General features: G+C 34.4%; 1 protein-coding gene and 1 pseudogene across 17 annotated transcripts in view; one reads left to right on the top strand and one right to left on the bottom strand.

Moving 5' to 3' along the window:
• The window catches only part of Il1rapl1 (interleukin 1 receptor accessory protein like 1), a 1215099-nt gene that overhangs the window by 1042874 nt on the left and 151065 nt on the right, over window positions 1–21160 (top strand). The gene's annotated exons all lie outside the window — the stretch shown is intronic.
• Window positions 10654–10751, bottom strand: LOC147823238 (U6 spliceosomal RNA; annotated as a pseudogene).

Here is a 21160-nt window from a genome sequence, read left to right as displayed (position 1 = left end):
TCAACCTGCTTAGATTCCTGAATATATGTAAATAAGATACACACTTGGAGTAAGAACTTCACAGTGATAGACTTGGAGGGACTTGAAATATGATCTATTGTCTTGATTTACACAATGATGATCTAGAGTCCAAAGTATTCAATGACATATAAAACCTATAACTATGATGATGCTGTACCCAATCAGAACACAGATTTCCTTATTATCAAGCATATGTTCCTTTAAAATAGATCATGTGAATTTTAGATATTGAAATTACAGTAGCATTCCTTCAATAAAATAATTAAGAAGTCACTCATCTTTAAAATACACTTAATTTCACTTAACAGTAAATGTTGCACTAACATCAGTCTAAAGGAAAGCAAATACATTTATTAATTTTGTAAAAATGCATCTTCATTAACTATTAAAACTGCTGAAAACATTTAGAATGTCTTTTATTGGGCATTACCAACCTGAATATTAGATGATCGATGGACTATTAGATAATTGATGGACTAATTTGTTTAGTCCCTGATAGAAAATTAGATTTTATGACAACTGTACAATCTTAGAAAAATAAAGCAACAAAAACACCCAAAGTCAGTATTGCTTCTTTTGCTGATGAAACATGTTTTTAGCTAAATTAATGTTTTTAATTTTTAAAAATCTACATGTAACCCTTTAAAGTCAATGTCAAGGAGACTTCAAAGCTATTTTATTTTATAGTCTTTTAAATCCCATCGAAAACTAACTTCTTTTTTACTTTGTATCTGTGTGTGAGTGCAGGTGTTACAAATTCCTTCAAGTAGGTGAAAGAAAATGATTCTTTTCTCAATATGGTGTAAAATAAAATGAAAAGTGAAATTATATGATCTGCATAAATTAGACACTTAACATTTGATTAACAGTTTTATCACATTTGAAAACATTTAGTGGTCTCAAAATTTAATCAGACTATCTCACCGAGTCAGAGGACACATATAATCATAGGCGCTCTTGGGTTTTCATGGTAAAACAAGAATATTTTCGTGAAGAGAAGAATTCATAATCAGTTTTCTCCACTATACCCTCATCCTTCTATTTTCCTGACACATATTATTATGAGAGCAACAAATGGCAGCTTCTCATGACATGGGATGTAAGACCATATTGCTATGATGTAAGGAGCATAAAGGGAAAGTCAGGCAGTAGATTTATTATTATTTTAATACATTAGATATTGCCTCACAGATTACAAAATGTTTCCTCATATGTTATTTTGAAATCACATTGAAATGATAGTATTTTAAATCACAATACTATGAACAAGTATTATTCTAATATTACATGAAACCTTGGTTTTCAGTGATGCCATGTGTTTCCATAGTGCTTATGAATAATTAATTGCTATAAATTCATAAACAGTATTCCTTTTGAGAGATAACAACAGATTCTGGCATTTTAACAAAGGATAAATTAAATAATGCTCATCTTGCTTAGAGAATTTAGTTACTAATAATTGCTTTTAAAAAACAAAAATCAATGATGCATAGTGATGGTTTTTGATACCTGTAAGTTTTTAAGAGGACCAATCAGGCCTCTTTCTCAGTTCATTAACTGACTATCACATTGTTAACTTCTGCTTATTAGACAATTCAGCCTGTGAGCCAATCACTCACTTTGGAAAGTAGTCTATTTGCATTGGTCCAAAGAGTGAGACAAAATCAGGCCATGGAAAAAGGGCATCTGCTAATAGGGAAAGAAGATAGAACTGCAGAAAAACAGTGAGTTCCCCAGTGCTAAAAGGTGAATATCAATGATTGTCAAAAAATGGAAGCACAGGGGCTGGGGACTTAGCTCAGTGGTTCCGCTCCCTGCCTCACAAACGGAAGGTCTCGAGTTCGATCCCAGGGACCAAAAAAAAAAAAAAAGAAAAAGAAAAAGAAATGGAAGCACAGCTACTAAACTAGATTTGCCCAAGCCTCTTCTTTTCTTACAGCTCAGCATAAACCATAATCCCTAGATAAAGAATATTACTACAAAGAAACAATTAGTTGTGTCTTGTGTGTGGAATGCTGAACTTTTAAAATTATCTTTATATTTCTTACCAAATATACTTTAAATTTAAATAGTTGTTATAATATGTCAATAAATCCCACTTTGTCATGTAGAATGATCCAGAATTCTTGAGGAGCCACTGATTTTGAACCTCTTTAGTATCCTTAAAATCAGTTCAAGACTGACTGCTACTAGTATTTATGACTTGAGAATGTATTTAGTTTAGAATATATAGTACAGCGTAGTTCTGTATCAATTGGCTGCATACATTTAAAAATTGAGAGATTAACCATATGCATCAATTTTCTTCAATATTGTACTTATTTTTCTACTGCATCTGAGTATCACTGCCTTCTTTGGAAGGGATCTTCTCTCTCCAGTCTCTGAGGTCCTGGAAAACCTGCTTCGTTAACCTGTTGACATTCAGTGTAGAAATGACATTTCTAAATTTGACGAGTGCACTGATTAGTTGGTTCATTATAAAGAGTTGAAAGAACCATATGAAATTCTGGTGTTGCTCCTTTTTTGTATGGTGTATAGTCAGTCACAAAACTATCACTGAAAATTATTATACTTTGACCATTAATTCTTTTGATTTTATGAAGGTGTGAAAGCAATATATTCTTAGTAGAAACTATATGAACTTTGAATTTGTGATATTTATCTAGAATAGCAATATATGTTATGATACCCGCTCTTGGTAGTGGACAATGACAACAAGCTGCACCTCCTAGTGAGCCACATGACCACAAAGTGAAACAACTAATGCTCTACAGTGTACAGTGGTGTTAAGCTGTGGTGTTCAGCAGGTTAGGTATATCATGAATTTTCTACTTATGATATTTTTTACTTTTTCTGGGTTTTTCAAGATGAATAATCTTTTCCTAAGTGCAGGAATACCTATTGTGAGTGTGTGTGCATGTGTGTTTGTGGGAGTCTCCTATGAAAATTTGGAGAGAAATGAATATATAAACCATGGTGTGACACTTTTAATGGACCAATTTATCACTGTAAAATTATAAAAGACACATTGAAGCAATTTTAAGGATAATTTAGTACATAAAAGGAAAGCTGCCTGTCTTTCAGGTATGAGAGTTTAAAAAAGAAGAAATATACATATATTTTGTATATCCTAGCAGCCCTAAATGTGTAAATATTACATGTTTGAATTGAGTCATTCATCAAGAATTTAATCTATACCAGCAATATAAATTCCGTCTTTTCTTTTTTGTGACAGATATCTTAGTAAGGCATGTCCCCAGCCCTGTATCCATTCCAGAATCAGGGGAACAAAAACTTTTAAATATGGCAATATTTAAAATAGAAGGTTATTATGGCTATATTGTTCAGGAAGGCATAAAACTATAAGGGGAAACTTGGCAGAAGTAATTCTGCCTCAAGTTGTCTGTGAAGGTCCCACAGAAGTGGTAACTGATCTGATTTTTGGAAAAATATAGAGTTTTATCTGGCAAAGTAGGAGAAAAACATACTAAAGAGAAGAAACAAAGGAACCAAACACCTAGATATGTGAAAGGTGATTTTAGATCTGACAACCTCTAACTGAATAATATTTTTGAAAATTGGGACAGTAAAGGCATATGTGGAAATGTATGGAATGAGTTGACCATAAGACTTTAAAGGCCTTTTTTTTCCTCTTAGAGAGCCAGTGTTTTATTATACACTATAGGAAGTAATAACTGATTTTAGAGAAGGGCCTGAAGTGATCAGAAAATTAGCTCTGGCTGTAATGCAGAGTCCTGATTAGGAATGGGAACAACTGAAGTTGTTAGGAGCCTTTAGGAACTGGGCATAGAGAGAGGTTACAAGTAAGAATGTAGCGAGTGGCAATAGGGAGAAATCAGAAAAGTGAATGAGAGATATCATTTGGGAAGAACATTTCCTGATTGGGCATGAGTGTTCAGAGGATGAGGTATTCTGGAGGTATAGAACTTGGGAAAGAGTGGAGAAATTATACCTAACACAAAATCATTCTTTCTAGGAAGGAAACTATATTCTGCTTCATATGTAACAGTGCCTGGGAAATGTATAAACCTTCTGCCATAAAATATTATTTTCCACAAAAATTAATTGGTTATTTGAGCCAAAAATTATTTGGCAATCATTACTGTCATTGCTATTATTATTGTTATTATTATTATTATAAATGATATTTTGAAAATGTGAATGACCTCATGCTATCATGTACCCAAGAATATTGCTAAAAACCAAAACAAAGCAACAAAGAGTGATTTAATACAAGAGAAATGAACATTTATTTTAGTTTGTTCCCTTTATTATGATAAAGAATCATGAACCAACATTAGAAAAAAATAGTGCAAGCTATTGTCATCCTGGATAACACATAAACTACATAAGGTAATCACGTAGAGAATAGAATTGAATTTTACAGCTGCTCTGGAGGATAAAAGCCTATTTTAAGTGCTGGCTAAGGCCCTTATGTATAGTGTGCATCACATGGGCTTTATTTGAGTCACACCACCCCAAAGACATCTGCCAGTTTAGGTTAAAATCTATGTGGGCACTCTTACTTAACACAGAATTTAATTTTATTTACATATGTTTTATTTATTATATTTCATTTTTACTGTTTGCCTTCTTGGTTCATGATTCCAGTTTCTCTGTAAGTTCACATTTATATGAGTAAGTAGCCCATGTATTTATTCCTATTAGATATCACAACTTTAAAATAGAAACATACCCTGGGCTTATATACTTTTGTATAACCCACTCTATGTCCCAGTATGTGAGCTTCTAATACAAAGTACTGAGAATAGTATGCTCCATTTCTCAGTTGCACTGTCAATTCATACAAATGCATATATCATATAATTAAATTGAGATGGCATTTTGTTTAATATAAATGTGCTAATTCAGAATTTTATTGTAGGATTATTAAACACAAATTTGTAATTTAGAAGAATATATGCAGAGAAGAGGTATCATGAACAGCTTATGAAGTTCAGAATTAAAAGAGGATTTAAATAATTAAAAATAGAAGCCTTTGCAGTTTATGGACTTTCTCATTATCTGAAAAAACAAAGTGATAGTGGGGTTTCCAGCTGAGAGGAATAGTTGCAAAAACCATTTTGTTCCAGTTAGTTAATTCTTCCCTACATGTGCTATATTCATCGTATCCATTTTAAAAGCAAATGAGCCATCTCTAGCTTCTCAACTTTTGTGGCAAACTCTTGCTGTGCCAATTTCAGATTGCATGCATCTTAGGGAGAAAAAGTTGTTCTAATCTTCATTATAATTTTAAGTTAAAAGAATGAAATTAGTTCAATATGAGGACACTGATAGGTTGCACTAGTCAGACTATTATTGCTCCTGACAAAATAGAAAAATGTGTCTGTACGCAAGAGGATAAACTCATGCATATTTTAAACCACATATTACTATGAGTTCTACTGGATTTCAATTCAATTGAGAAATCAGTTCATGGAAGCTAAAATTCATTGATAAATGTGTTCTTACTGGAAAGATCAGCCATGTTGCTAATAATTACAGCAAGTTTCAATAAAACTATGTTTATTGTGAAAGCAGATACTTTCTAAATGAGTGTATAAGAATGGATCGTGCATCATTCTCTATCAGATAAATTAAAATCAATGAGCTATCATTATACACCTACAAGAATAACAAACATTTGTAAGACTGATAATATTTAGTGTTGCAAATATATAGAGAAAGTGAGACACTTAAAGATCATGATTGGAAATGAAAAATAGAATAATCACCTTGGAAAAAGTTTGACGGTTTCTTGTAAAGTTAAGCATACATGTACTTGCCTGTGACCCACACTCTACTCCTTAATATTCACTCAAGAGAAACTAAAAGGTGTATCAACATAAAAGGAATTTTCACAGAAATATTCATCACAGATTCATTCATAATATCCTCAAACTAGTGTCACAAACACACTATGGAAAACAACTTAACAATAAAAAGCAAACAAATGGTCATACACATAAGAACATGACAGATTGCAAACCATTATGTTGAACAAAGAATCCAGACATAGAGAGGTATGTAGGCATTAATGTATAAACTAAGCCATGGTAATAGAAATCAGATTAGTTATTCCTGGTCACAGGGGAAACTTCTGAGGTAATGGGGATATGCCCTACCTTGTATTTTATAAGAAATGTTAATACATTCAAAGATCTGAACTTGGAGAACTGTAATTTTATATTCCTCTGAGATCATCTAAGTATTGAGGCTACAAAAATTGAAGAGAAAGCACCATGTAGGAACATTGTGTCATTAGAACTAGAAGTTCCCATAAGAATGGAGGTCGGATTGAATCATAAGGTATTTATTTATTAACCCAATTGTTACTAAAGTGCAAACTCTTTTAGGGCACTGGGGGTACAGATTTAATATCTGTTCTCACCTAACACCCACTTATTTTAGTTGGCCACAACATATAGTAAGCAAATGTCAAATAAACATGATGATTACAAATAAATACTATAAAGAGATAAGAGTACTCAGTCGGGAAAGATGGTACAGATCCATTGTTCTGAGAAAATTATACCAAGTAAGGAAAGTGTAAATGTAAAAACCCCACGATAAGAAAGAAATTGGAAGCTATTGAGTTGGTTGTGTTATTTATTTCTGTTTTGAATACAATCTCTTGTTTAACATGTGTATGGAAAGAAGGGGAAGTAAGAAGTGTGAATATACTTTTAAAGTTCATTGCAATAAAAAGAAAGCAAGGAGACCAGTTAAGAGGCTATAGCAATATCTCAGGTAAAAAAAAAATGATTGGCAGCTTCAGTCTTGAAGGTAACAACAGAGATAAACAGAAGTGGATATTTTCAAATTTTATTTTAGAGCTGGATCTGATAGGACTCAATAACAAGTAGGATATGGAGAAAGAAGTGAATGGAATGGAGAGACCAAAATGATCCATGAGCCTTTGCTTGAGATTCTTGCCATTTACAGAGATGGAGAAGTCTGGGTGAATAAGGTGGATTTCAATGTGGAAAGGCCCAATTATATATCATTCAGAGGGTGCAGGAGGAAGACAACACTCCCAAGTCAGGTAATATGAAGATATGCTCAAAGGATGTAAAAACAGCAAGAATAATTGCTGCACTTCTGAGCTAGTACCCATAGGGAGTTATTGCTATCCCTAGGAAATAAGGGGCACAAAGAACAAATATTTGTGAGGTTGTGTGGGAGGTCCTCTGATGGGAGAGTATGTCTTCAGTAGAGGAGCCCAATAAAGCTGTAGAAGTAGGGAAGTGAGGGACCTTCCTTTGTCTGGCAGCTGGGGAACATTTCCATTAAACAAAACCAACCAAATATGAGTGGATGTAGCTGATGGGAGGTAGTAAGGCATGGGGAATGTGAGGAGTGAGGAGTAGCTGGTGGCAATCACATTATACTCAGCAATGAAACTGAATCTAGAAGGGCAAATAATTCTGTATACTTTAAAAGTATATTAAACTTCATCAAGCAATCTAAATTACATTCAACAACGTGGAAATTTTGCAAGAATGTAGAATTTTTGTTACCAAAAGAATTAATTCAGGAGGCTTTGCTAGCAATATGTTAGTCATGTGTTATTTTTAAAATATTTATTACAGGAAGTGGGTCCTCTTAAAAGTACCCTTTTAAGTACTCTTTACTTAGTTAAGAGATAATCAAGCAGAAAAACCATCAAGAGGTATTATAGTCTGCATAAAACTTGAAGAAAACTTCTGTTTTATAAAGGATCTTGAGAGTGCTAGACAGATGGAAATGAAGAATACATCCGTTTCTTTACCATTAAGACCTTGCATAGGTGTTTGTGACATTTGGAGCTGGGATAAAAAATCAGGTTTTATTCCATATGCTCAAAATCTTTATTATGTTTGTCAGTATATCTTTGTAATTATCACATGTAATTCTATTTCTGTATTTTACTAGAATTGTCTAACAAAGACAGCATCTTTACATTTCATAATGAAAGCTACACAAGGGACACATTGGCCATTATAAACTTTGTTTGCAAAGTTTGTTTGGCTAGAAGGCACTATTATCAAAGCACTGATAACAATTTTTGATGATGCACTCATTTCAAACAGATATTTAATGCTTGCCTCATATTTATTCCTCTGAAATACTTTATCTGTCACTATGAACTGATTGATTACTGACATAATATGGGCATTGAAAGAAAGCAAGATTTAAATTTTGTATCTATATATGCATTTGTAAGTACAAATTATTCAGTGAAGTTACACTATTTTAATTTGTTTATAACTGAAGAATATTCATTGTGTCCAAGAGATATATTGAATCCCTACTGTGTTCCAGTCACTCTCCTAAGCACTTGGTCTATATCCGTGAACAAAGTAGACTCAGATACTTATTCTGCGGATATATTCTACTGACAATAAAGAATAAATGTAATAGAAATTAACCACATGCTAAATTCTAAAGTGATACATGCAGTGGAAATATAGAGCATGAACAAAGTACAACAATATTCATCAAACTCATGAAGTAATTTTTTTTTTGTACCTGGGATCGAACTTAGGAATTTGCACTTGTGAGGCAGGCTCAGGGCCACTGAGGTAAATCCCCAGCCCTCATAAAGTAATATTAACCCCAGTCTAATATCATCTCCCTGAAATCAGAATTGAAGCCTGTAGTTATCATATACATCAATTTTTAAGTGGTCAGGCCAAATATTTATTAAATATTACTTACACATTCATATTTGGTATGTTAAAGTTTTAGATCACTAAGTACATTCAAATGGGCCAGTCTATCAATTTTCTTTATTATGCCTCTCACAATGTTTACAACAGAGTAAAAGAAAAAACAGATAATTTCATTTTATAATAAATCAAGTTATATTTATCACAACTATTTACTGATCCATAATTTTTCTTAGTGTATTCATGTGATTAAGGCATTAAATCTGGAACATAATGGAGTATGCCTTCCTTAGCTTTTAAGGAATTCTATTCAAATGAGTTTTAATCATGTTGATGTCTCTTTCTAGTCTTAAATAGAGAAATCCTATCTTACGTGCATGTTAGCTTTGAAGAAATTCTATTCACATGAGGACGAATCTGCCTTAAATTTCCCTTTTCATTAAAGTTTATGGAGAATTGATGAAGTTAAGTTTCATGATGCAGTCTCTAAGCAGAATTTCCCAGCATGACAACTGCTGGAAAGGTGAACTGAGGGCAGTCAATCCCTTAGGCAATGGGCAAACTGCCCAGTTATGAACGTTGAACTCAGCCAAAAAATGTATATATGATGCTAGTGTCCCTTACATTTGACTTCCTTTTCACCAGCTTTTTTCTATGTTTAGAGTCCTACTTTCATTCCAATGTACATCGGAAAATACAAAAATGATAATCCCATGCTAGGTTATTAGTATCCTTGGAAAAATTAAATTTGTTGCTATTTTCCTGGCAATATTTTGAAATGAAATGACATTTTTCAACAAATTAGAACAATTTATTTTCTCCAGATGAACTGCATTTCACCTCAGATAAGTGGTTCTTGTAATTTGTCTTTGGTTTGAAAAAACTAGTGAAAAATTCCTTTTATTTATTTTCAATAATTCTTCATGAGATTTAGTTTTTTCAAATTCTTAAGATGTTTTTAAGGTGGGCGTTGACTGTCTAGCTCATAACAAGAATCTAGCAAGAAACATATCATTAAGCATTTGAACTTCTCAGATAAAAGCCAATATTTAAAACCATCATAATATTAGGGAAGGTTTTCTGATCATGAAAAGATAATGATTTTTGGAAGAATGATTGTATCTGTCAGCCATTTGATTAACATTCATAAGTCTAATACTCTTGATGAATTTTCCTCTGCTATTTTTTATCAGGTACATGATTCACAATGCTAAAGTAGTGCACAATTGGCATCAACATTTTAATACCACCAGATTCTTGGAGTCTTTCTGTTTCTTTAACAGAAATAAAATTGCTTTTTAATGTTTTAGTGAATTTACGTGACTTCTTTGGAAAATTTACCACTAAGATTTACCACAAATTACAACAATATACTTAATTATTTACAAAACAGTTCATCCTTTTACCTATTTTCTGTAGGTTTATTTCCTTTTAATGTCCCTTTAATTCCCCTTATTTAAAGCTTAATTCTCAAATGTTCATGCTTCTTATTTCAAACTATAAAATGTGTTTACTGTCATTATCTTTTCTAAAAAATCATCTGGAATCCTTACAATTTAATCACACATTTTGTCTGTAACTAATTTAATAATATATGTAAATTTTCACAACTCTGGTAGAACAATATGCCTAAAAATCTATATGCCTAAAAATCTATGGCTTTTTAGAAATGGCTATATGGTTTACTTGGCCTTTTAGGTTTTATGTGCTCATTGCATGTATCAAATAAAATCAAAGTAGACATTAGATATTATATATTATTAAAACCAACAACTTTGGTGTTATCCTATTTTTTTCTTTTCTTTTCTATCACTTCTGTTAGTGAATCCATTAACTCCTGTAACTCCTGTGTGTTTTTGTTTTGTTTTGTTTTGTTTTGGGGTTTTTTGGTACTGGGGATCGAACTTGGGACCTTGCACTCGCGAGACAGGAGGCAGAACCACTGAGCTAAATCCCTGGCCCCTATATGGAATGCTTCAGGAATTTTCATGTCATCCTTGCGCAAGGGCCATACTAATCACTGTATCATTCCAATTTTAGTATATGTGCTGCGAACACAATTCCTGTTTGTTATATTTCAAAAGTGCTTCTATATCTGTACATAAGTCTTCCATCACCCTCTTTTTACAAGCTTCCTTGTTGATCTCTCCGTAATCCACCTCTACATAGCAGAGATAGTCAGTACTTAAAGGTAAATTAAGTATATCATTTTCCTACTTAAAGCTGCTCACTGACTTCTTAGAATTAAGTATAAAGCTTTTATCATGCCCACCAATCCATATATCAACTAGGCTTTGCTTCCTCTTTTTTTTTTTTATCTAATCTCCTGACACTTCCCTGTCTGGTTACATACTAAGCTCATTCCCTTCTTGGGACCTTGGCTCTTGCTGATCCCTTTATATACTAGAGCTCTTTCTTAGTCTCATGTTTTCTCTTTTTTCATCCCTCAAGTTTAAGTTCAGATATCACCCTTCCAAAGAAACCATCCTGCCCAAAGTAACCTCAAGTCAATTTCTGTCAAGCCTTTCCAGATACTTGTTTTGTATCCATTATCTTCATCTAAAATTTCCTGTGTATTTATTTGTTTGGTTATTGTCTGCATCTGTAACTCCCCCATGTCCCTTATAAGTTCCAAAAAAGTAGGGTTTCTATCTTACTCAGCAATATCCAACATCCAGGTCTAAACCTGGCATGGAGTTCATGCTATTTATAGATGTTCTGTGAACAATATATTAATATGTCAAAATTCCTAGCAGGTATCAAACATTTGTTTTCTTGAAACACTGTTTCTCAAATAGTTCATCTTGTGAAGCTATTAAGTTTCCTGGAAATCCCCTCACTCTTCATGAACACTCTCCTTTAAAACTGACTCAATGTTCTCAGGCTTTTCTGCTTATTAAGGTCACATTTCCTCACAGTAGAATTTAATTTTGGTGAAACATTCAATAGTTTGGGAATAATATGCATAATGTTTGAATTGTATTGCAAATAGATGAAGAAACTAACTATGTAGTGTGATTTCAAGGGCTTTGGAAAGTGTCTAATCCTTTCCTCCCATTATCTACCTTTACTAAGTCTTGAAATTCTACATTTGGAATTTTATTTCTTTTTTCTTTACTTAAGCAGCAGAACTTTATTTTCTCACTATTTTGGAGACTAGAAATCCGAGATCAAGGTATTGATAGGGTTGGTTCCTTTTAACCAATATTCTACTTAGTGTTTGATCTCTTTAGTGTAATTTTTAATGCATGTTAAGATAGAAATACTTCTGGAAGGATTAACACTTTAAATTCATTCAGCCATCTCAGTATAAAGGCTGAGAACCTAAAAAGTTATTATAAGAAGGAATAAGGACAAACATTAAAATACCAGGATGCTAAAATATAGGCTGAAGAAAGTACCTAAAGTATAGGAGCCATTCAGAAATTTTGATCTGCTTCCAAGGTAGGTGGGAGTATAATCTAAAGAATTCTCAATCTTTATCTGGCTCTCTAATAACTGAGTAAGTTTAAACATGTCCTTCAATCTTCATATTAAAGAGAGAGAAAGAGATTCACCTGGGTGATACCTAAACAATTCCCGGTTGGTAATTCTACACTCCATAATTTTACCCTCGATCAACCCTCCTCACTTCTCATAGATGCTGGAAAATGTGAGAGAGCTGATCAAAGTCAATACCATTTTTGTAAATATAACACAATGGGACAAAGCAGCAATAGACCTTGAATTCACATTTTATTTAAGTATTTCGTTCCACATATATTGTGTTTCATTTCACATTTACTCATGGATTTGAATGCATGTGCATGAAAAAAACCTATATGCATCACCTTCCTCACTGAAGAATTATATATAGCCCATTATCTATTCAAAGACACTGACTTGACCAGCCCCCAGCTTGGCCGTGTGGTCAGAGTGGTGGTGGGTGGCTGGGCCCTGCTCCATCCGGCTCGCCCCACCCCCTTGCAACCAGGAGAATGTGAGGACCCCCTCACACACTGCCCTGGCACACCCACCAGCCGCCAGCTTAGCCACGCCAGCAACAACAGCCCCCCCCCCCCGCCTCTGGCCTCTTGGCTGTGCAGCTACCTGGTTCCACACTACAGAAAAACGGGGACATAAAGGCCATTGTCCTGAGCTGCAGAAGTGAACATCTGAAAGAGGGACTCTCTCAGGCTCCCTGACGAAAACTGAAGCCCACTGGAAAAGTGAAGAGAATCTCTGCACTAAAGGCACACCAGACCACCATACTTGGTAAGCTGGAGGAATCATCACCTCCCATCAGAACCTGGGCTATCTTCAGGAGAAGTCAGCTGGAACCTGCAATAGAAACTTCCAGAGTTCAGCCCTGCAGGAGGACAGGGAGCTCAACTTGGGACTTGCAGCCAGAAATCTGATTGAATCTCTCAGGTGTCTGACTGGCTTACTGAGACTCATTGACTCATAACTGCACATTGTTTATTGTGACAGCAGAGACACATCCTGAAGGAGGCCCTTCATTTTTATCTTTTATTTGTTATTTTAAAAATTACCACTATTTTTTTGCTCTCATTTTTAATTTTTTTCTTTTTCTACTCTTTTAAAACTTTTATTTTTCTCTTTTTTTCTCTTTTCTTTCTTTCTTTCTCTCTCCCTCGCTCCCTTGCTATCCCACATTGTTCTTCATCTTCCTTTGTGTTCCTGTTCTGGCCCTAATTCGTATTTCTTTTTTTCTTTTTCTTTTCTTCTCTTGCCTGTGCCCTTTGGCCTCACTGCTAACCTGCCGCTATCCCTCTACCTACATATTCCTCCCTCCCCAACTCCTTCTAATTGACCATCCTGAAGGATAAAGTAGCTATATTGAAGAGTTTATTCACTATAAACATATGTTGGATTGGTCCTTGATCTTGATTTAATTCACACAGTTAAAGGTGAAAGGTTAATAACCACCACAAATTATCATTTTCTAAAAGGTACTTGATGCTATTGTGTTGCTGATTGTATCACTTAGGCTAAGGTGTTGTCATTGATTTAATCAGTGTCCTTCCTGGTATAATGAAAATGAGACAGCCTCAGAGCCATTAGAGACTCAAAACCTAAAGACCAGCTATACCTGGAAGACATCTCTGAGAAGCTATCATTCCATAAGGGTTCTAAATACATCAACAAAGATACTTACAATAAGCAACTTCAAAGAATCAACCCAGGAACTAAACCAAGGACAGTACCAAAAACAAAAATGAGAAGACATTTAAGCAAGTCACAAACTAAGGCTTCCACCCCACCGAAGCAAATTCTGGGGGAAAGGAGGTGGAAAAGTCTGATAATCTACCTCTGGACACCCTGAACTGATAGCACAGGAAGTAACAAAACAGAATGAGTCTCTAGAAGAATTCAAAGCAGAAATAATATCCCAGATAACTACAGAGATGGTGAGCAGAGTGAAAGACATGATTAGAGGCTCTAGAACAGAAACAGATAAAAAACACATGAGATCAGAAACATGCTGAAAGCCATGAATGCCCAGCATAAGAAAGAAATGGAAATCATGATCGCCCAACATAAGAAAGAAATGGAATCCATGAAACAGATTCAAACATATATTCAGGAGATTAAAAACTCCATTGAAGCATGCATAGCAGATTAAGGGAAACTGAAGATAGAATATCAGATATAGAAGACAGGATTGTGGTTAAGGACCATGAAAACAGAGATTTCTTAAAAATAGTAAGGGACCACCAGAAATCAATCCAGCAGCTGCGAGATGATGGAAGGAAAAATAACATAAGACTGATAGGAGTCCACGAAAAAACAGGAGAAAGTACAATTGGCATAAAAAACTTTTCACAAAAGTAATAGTAGAAAACTTCCCAAACAGAGGTAGAGAATTGGACATACAGATAAGTGAGGCATATAGAACTCCAACTAGCTATGAAAAAAAAAAATCTACACCTAGACATATAATAGCCAAAATCCCAGAAACTCAACAGAAGAACAAAATCCTACAGGGAGTTAGAGAAAAGAAATAAATAACCTACAAAGGAAAGCCCATCAGAATCACGGCGATATTTCAACACAAACCCTTAAATCAAGGAGAGCCTGGAATGAAGTATTTCAAGCCCTAAAAGAAAATAACTTCCAAACTAGACTGTTGTATCCCTCAAAATTATCTTTCAAAATCGATGGGGAAATTAGATACTTTCACGACAAAGAACACCTGAGAAATTTCATGAACACCAAATCAGCACTCCAAACAATTCTAAGCAATATCCTAGAAAAAAACAATGGAGGTCACAACTCCATGAGGCCCAACAGAGGGAAGCAACCAGGAAAGGTAAGAAATTAAATGGAAAGGGGGAAAAATAAGAAATAAAAGAGCCAACAACAGTAAAACATCATGACAAGATGAGTCAATATCTATCAATTGTAACTATCATTGTTAATGGTCTCAATTCACCAATCAAAAGAAATAGACTGGCAGAATGGATTAAAAAGCAAAATCCAGCTATATGCTGTATACAAGAAACATACCTAACTCAAAAAGAAATACATAGACTGAAAGTGAAAGGTTGGAAAATGATTCTCCATGCCACAGGAACCAAGAAAAAAGCAGGGGTAGCAATTTTATTTGCAGGCAAAGTAGATTTCCAACCAAAACTAATTCAGAGAGACAAAGATGGTCACTACATCCTTGTGAAGGGAACAGTCCAAGAGGAAGAGATGATAGTCATAAATATATTTGCACCAAATGTGAATGCCCCCAACTATACAAAACAAATATTAATGAACATGAAAAACCAAATAAGCACTAATACAATTGTAGTGGGGGACCTCAATAACCCACTATCACAAATAGACAGATCATCTAGCCAAAAATTAGAAAGGAAATTCTAGAACTAAACCAAGCTATTTAACAAATTGACTTAATAAATGCTTACAGAGTGTTCCACCCCACAACATCAGAATACACATTCTTTTCAGCTGCACACAGGTCATTCTCCAAAATAGACCACATGCTAGCTCATAGGACATGTCAAAGTAAATGTAAAAGAATTGAAGTTACCCCGTGTATATTGTCAGACCATAGTGCAATAAAATTGGAGATCAATGACATAAGAAACTGCAATATTCCCACAAACACATGGAAATCAAATAAAACACTCCTGAACAACCAATGGGTCACAGAGGAAATTAAAGAAGAAATTAGGCAGTTTCTACAAGTAAGTGATAATGCCAGTACAACATACAGGAATCTATGGGACACAATGAAAGCAGTTCTACATGGGAAATTCATAGCAGTGAATGCCCATATTAGGAAAATGGAAAGAATTCAAATAAATAACCTAATGCAGAACCTCAGGCTCCTCAAAAAAGAAGAGCATAACAAACCCAAAGCTCTTACAAGAGAGGAAATTGTAAAGATCCGAGCAGAAATCAACACAATGGAGACTAAGAGAATGATACAAAAAGTCAATGAATCAAAGAGATGGTTTTGGGCCTGGGATTTAGCTCAGTGGTTCTGGCACCTGCCTCACAAGCACAAGGTCTAGAGTTCGATCCTTGGTACCAAAAAAAAAAAGAAAAAAAAAAAGAGATGTCTTTGTGAAAGAATAAATAAAATCGATAAACCCTTTGCCAACCTTATCAAAAAATAGAATGCAAAGGTTCAAATCCATGCAATTAAGAATGAAAAAGGTGAAGTCACCACAGACCCAGCAGAAATCCAGAGAATCATCAATACCTACTTCGAGAACCTGTACTCTAATAAAATGGAAGACACAGAAGAAATGGACAGATTCCTAGATACATACAAATTTCCAAAGTTAAATGAAGAAGATATAGAAATTCTAAACACCCCAATTACAATGAGTGAAATTGAAAATGTAATAAATTTACCAACAAAGAAAAGCCCAAGTCCTGAATGCTTAACTGCTGAATTCTACAAGACATTTAAGAAGAACTATCACCATTCCTCTTTAAACTCATCAAGGAAATTGAAAGGGAAGCAATACTTTCAAATTCATTCCTGGAAGCAAGTTTTACTTTGATTCCAAAACTAGGAAAAGACACAACCCAAAAAGAGAACTACAGACCAATCTCCCTAATGAACATAGATGCAGAAATCCTCAACAAGATACTGGCAAAAAGAATACAGAGTGTCATCAAGAAGATCATACACCCTGACCAAGTCAGATTTATCCCAGGGATGCAAGGATGGTTCAACATTAGTAAATCAATAAATGTAATACACTATATTAACAGAGTCAAGAACAAAAAACACATTATCATCTCAATAGATGCAGAAAAGGGATTGGACAAAATGCAACACCCACTCATGATAAAAACCCTACAGAAAATTGGAATAGAAGGTCTTTATCTCAACCTGATTAAGGCTATCTATGAAAAACCAACAGCCAACATCATACTAAATGGTCAAAAACTGAAAACTTTCACGCTAAAATAAGGAACAAGACAAGGATGCCCACTATCACCACTCCTGTTCAATATTGTTCTGTAAACATTAGCCACAACAATTAGAAAAGAGAAATAAATAAAAGAAATAAAGATAGGAAAGGAAGAAGTGAAACTGTCATTATTTGCTGATGATATGATACTTTACATAGAAGACCCAAAATATTCTGCCAAAAGACTTCTAGATTTAATGGAAAGATTCAGTAGAGTAGCTGGATACAAGGTCAACACTCAAAAAACAATAGACTTTTTATACACGAATTATAGACTTACCAAGAGAGAGATTAGAGAAATAATTCATTTTATAATGGCATCCAAAAAAATGAAATATCTAGGAATCAATGTAACAAAGGAAACAAAAGACCTCTACACTGAAAACTACAGCACTCTGAAAAAGGAGATTGAAGAGGATATAAGAAAATTGAAAGACATTCCTTGTTCCTGGGTAGGAAGAACAAGTATAGTGAAAATGACCATCCTTCCAAAATTACTATATAGATTTAATGCAATGCCAATTGAAATTCCAACAATATATTTCACAGAACTAGAGTAAACAATCCAAAAATTCATTTGGATCCAGAAGAGACCTAGAATAGCAAAAGCAATTCTAGGCAACAGAGACATGGCTGACGGTATTACAATCTCCAACTTGAAACTATACTACAAAGCTACTGTGATAAAAACAGCATGGTACTGGCAAACAAACAGACCCAAGCATCAGTGGAATAGATTAGAAGATGCAGAAACAACTACAGACATACTCAGCCACCTCACCTTTGACAAAGGACCCAATCATCCTCATTGGAAGAAAGATAGCCTATTTAATAAATGGTGTCGGAAAAACTGGATTTCAACCTGCCAAAGATGAAATCTAGACCCATATCTATCACCATTCACTAAACTAAGATTGAAGTGGATTAAAGATCTAAATATTAAGACAGAAACACTAAACTTGCTGGAAGATAAGTTAGGTAGAACTCTTGAAGACATTGGCATAAGAAAAGACTTTATGAACCAAACCTCAGGAGCACGGGAACTAGCACAAAGAATCAACAACTGGGATCTCATCTCATTAAAAACTTCTGCACTGCAAGAGAAACCACCAACAGAGCTCAGAGACAACCTACAATGTGGAAAAAATTTTTCAGCACTGTACCTTAGACCAAAGACTACTATCTAGAATATATAAAGAACTGAAAAAATCAGACCACCCAAATTCAAAGACCTAATTCAAAAATGGGCATCTAAGATGAACCAACATTTCTCAGACAAAGAAGTAAAAGCAGCAAATAAACATATGAAAAAATGTTCAACATCACTGGTTATTCGAGAGATGCAGATGAAAACAATACTGTGATTCCACCTCACCCCCAAAAGAATAGCTATTATCAAGAAATCATTCAGTAACAAATGCTGGTGGGGGTGTGGGGAGAAAGAAGCCCTTCTCCATTGTTGGTGGGAGTCCAGACTGGTGCAACCACTGTGGAAGTCAGTATGGAGATCCCTCAAAGAACTAGGCTCAGAGGTCCCATTTGACCCAGCATTCTCCCTGCTGGGTATCTTCCCAAAATAATTAAAAGAATCATACCACAGCGATATATGTACATCCATGTTTGTAGTGGCACAGTTTGTAATTGCTAAAGCTTGGAAACAGCCCAAGTGCCCATCAACTGGAAAATGGATAAAGAAGATGTGGGTTTTTTTATAAAATGGAGTACTACTCAGCCATAAAGAATGAGAAACTAGAGACATTTGTAGCTAATGGATGCATATCGAAGCCATCTTCTTAACTGAAATAAATAGGACACACGTGTAAATACTGAATAGTTTCTCTAGTGTGAGAAACTGAAAGTGTAATTAAGGATTAAAATGATTAAAATGAATAATTGATAATTTGAAATAGGAAGAAAAGTTTCAAAGAGGTAGAGATGGCAGGAGGGGAAGAGGAGACATCAGGTTACAGGCTGTAATCTGGAAAGAATCCATATATAGATTGTGTTTAAAACTATAGGAGGAGATGTAGATAAAAACTAGGCTGGAGCTCATCAGTGGGTTGGGAAGAAAGAGTCACTGAGATCAAAGGAGAGAAGGGTATGTTTCCAGAAGAAGCACATACAACTATGTACAGTACACAGTACCCGATAGTGTGATAAATATCTGTTACTGTTTTTAGGTACTTATCATAACATGCTGTGCTTTTCATCTTTTAGAGCATAATCCTACTCGTATAAAAGTGTTTACTGTAAAACAGTGTGCTGCTATGCCTGTGGTAGCCTCACGTATCTCCTGTTTAACTGCGTATTTGGATAATGTCAAGGGGCCCTCACAGAAGACTGACGTATACCTTCTCAGTTTGCACTTAGAAGTTGGCAATCTGTGTGGTACTTTGCGATACACACGAATAAAATTACATAATAACATAATTACATAATAACATAATAACATATTTCATCACAGGTCAAATGACTGTATTGAAATTTAAATTTAAATTGTAAAAAATTTGGAAAAAAAAGTCACTGAATCTGAGAGTGAAACATAAAGTACTTCTCTCATAGATTGTTCAATAAGCCATTGGATTTTCTGATTTTCTCTACCATATTTCATTTATTAATATTCTTTCTGAGATGAGCTCATGCTACATAGCCCAGACTGACCTCCAACTTGTGGTTCTCCTGCCTCAGTCTCCCAAGTACTATGGATACAGTTGTGTACCCCTGTGCCCAGGTCTTTATTCATTAATATTAGGTTGAACTGGCATGTAAAAACTCATAGCAGGCTGAAAAGTTTAGCAAGAGATAATCTATTTATTTCTTCAATTTAGTTTTATTTTCAGATAAATCACTCTTGGTGATTCTGTTTTTAGATTAATTTAATTTTTCCTCTCAGTTACTCCCCTGATTTACCTACTAGCACAGGGCAGTTTCATGGATCCTGTTAATGCAATAAAAATTAGTAATTGCTACTGCACTAAACCAACAAAAGACATAATGTTTTGCTAGTATTTTATTCGCAAACAGGATATGATTATACTTTTATATTATTACAGTTAATACACTTTTTACTTATTAAGTTTATTACAATAATCATGATTAAAATAATTAGCCACTGATTCTGACTCTCAGGAGGGACCATAAATATTTAGGCAGTGAATGAATAAATGCAATGCTGGAATTAAAGTATACTCTCAATATTTTCCACAAAACATTTTATTGCACAGTATGGAGGAAAAACATGGTATTGGAATCTGTACACTGGAACAGTTATATATTTTTTTACATAGTATGAAATCTTGTCCTTGTTAAAATGCATATAATGTGAAGCTATTACTCCACGAGGAACTGCTGTGTCCTGTTGAAATTACCCATGCCAAACCATGGATTAGCTAGCAGTAGGGAGACCAGGGCTGATGTTTGTCTGTACGTATGTATTTAAATGATTTAAGAAAAGAAATAATGAGGACTAACATTCTGCTTTTACAAGTGTAATTGTAATTTTAATACAGAAACAACTTTATTTTTAGTGTAATACATCTGCACATTATGAATGATATGTTCAGGTCATGCTTTTTTGCATTCATTTTCCATTTGCAGGGAATTGGAGGAAACTAATCCAATTTATGAATGAAATTATAACCTGCACTTGAAAATAGAGGGCAATATTTTAGAAAGGGTTGGCATAAATAAATCATTATAACTAATAGTGTTCATAAAGATAGTTTAGAAACAATCTGTTATTTCTCAAAATAGATGATTTCTATATTTTACGCTTCTGCTGCAAAAAAACCAACCTAGGCCAGTTTTTCCATTGAGCAATTGTTAGGCTCTTAAAGCAAATTTGGTAGGATTTTATGATTAGAGAGAGATGGGTGATCCATGGCAACATTTTCCCCATAATCTGGCCACCAGCTGGTTGCTAAAATTACAACAAGTCTTAGATCAGTAGACCAAATTTACCAAATATACCAATATTTAGTAGTAAATAGGTACAAAACCAGTTATCAAACATATTCCTTTAAA

The sequence above is a fragment of the Heterocephalus glaber genome, unplaced genomic scaffold, assembly GCF_053883595.1.
Source record: "Heterocephalus glaber isolate CG9 unplaced genomic scaffold, H.glaber_assembly_v1.0 deba00001594, whole genome shotgun sequence".
Lineage (NCBI taxonomy): Eukaryota > Metazoa > Chordata > Mammalia > Rodentia > Bathyergidae > Heterocephalus > Heterocephalus glaber.
Note: the sequence above shows the minus strand (reverse complement) of the source record. Positions and strands in the feature narration are given on the sequence as shown.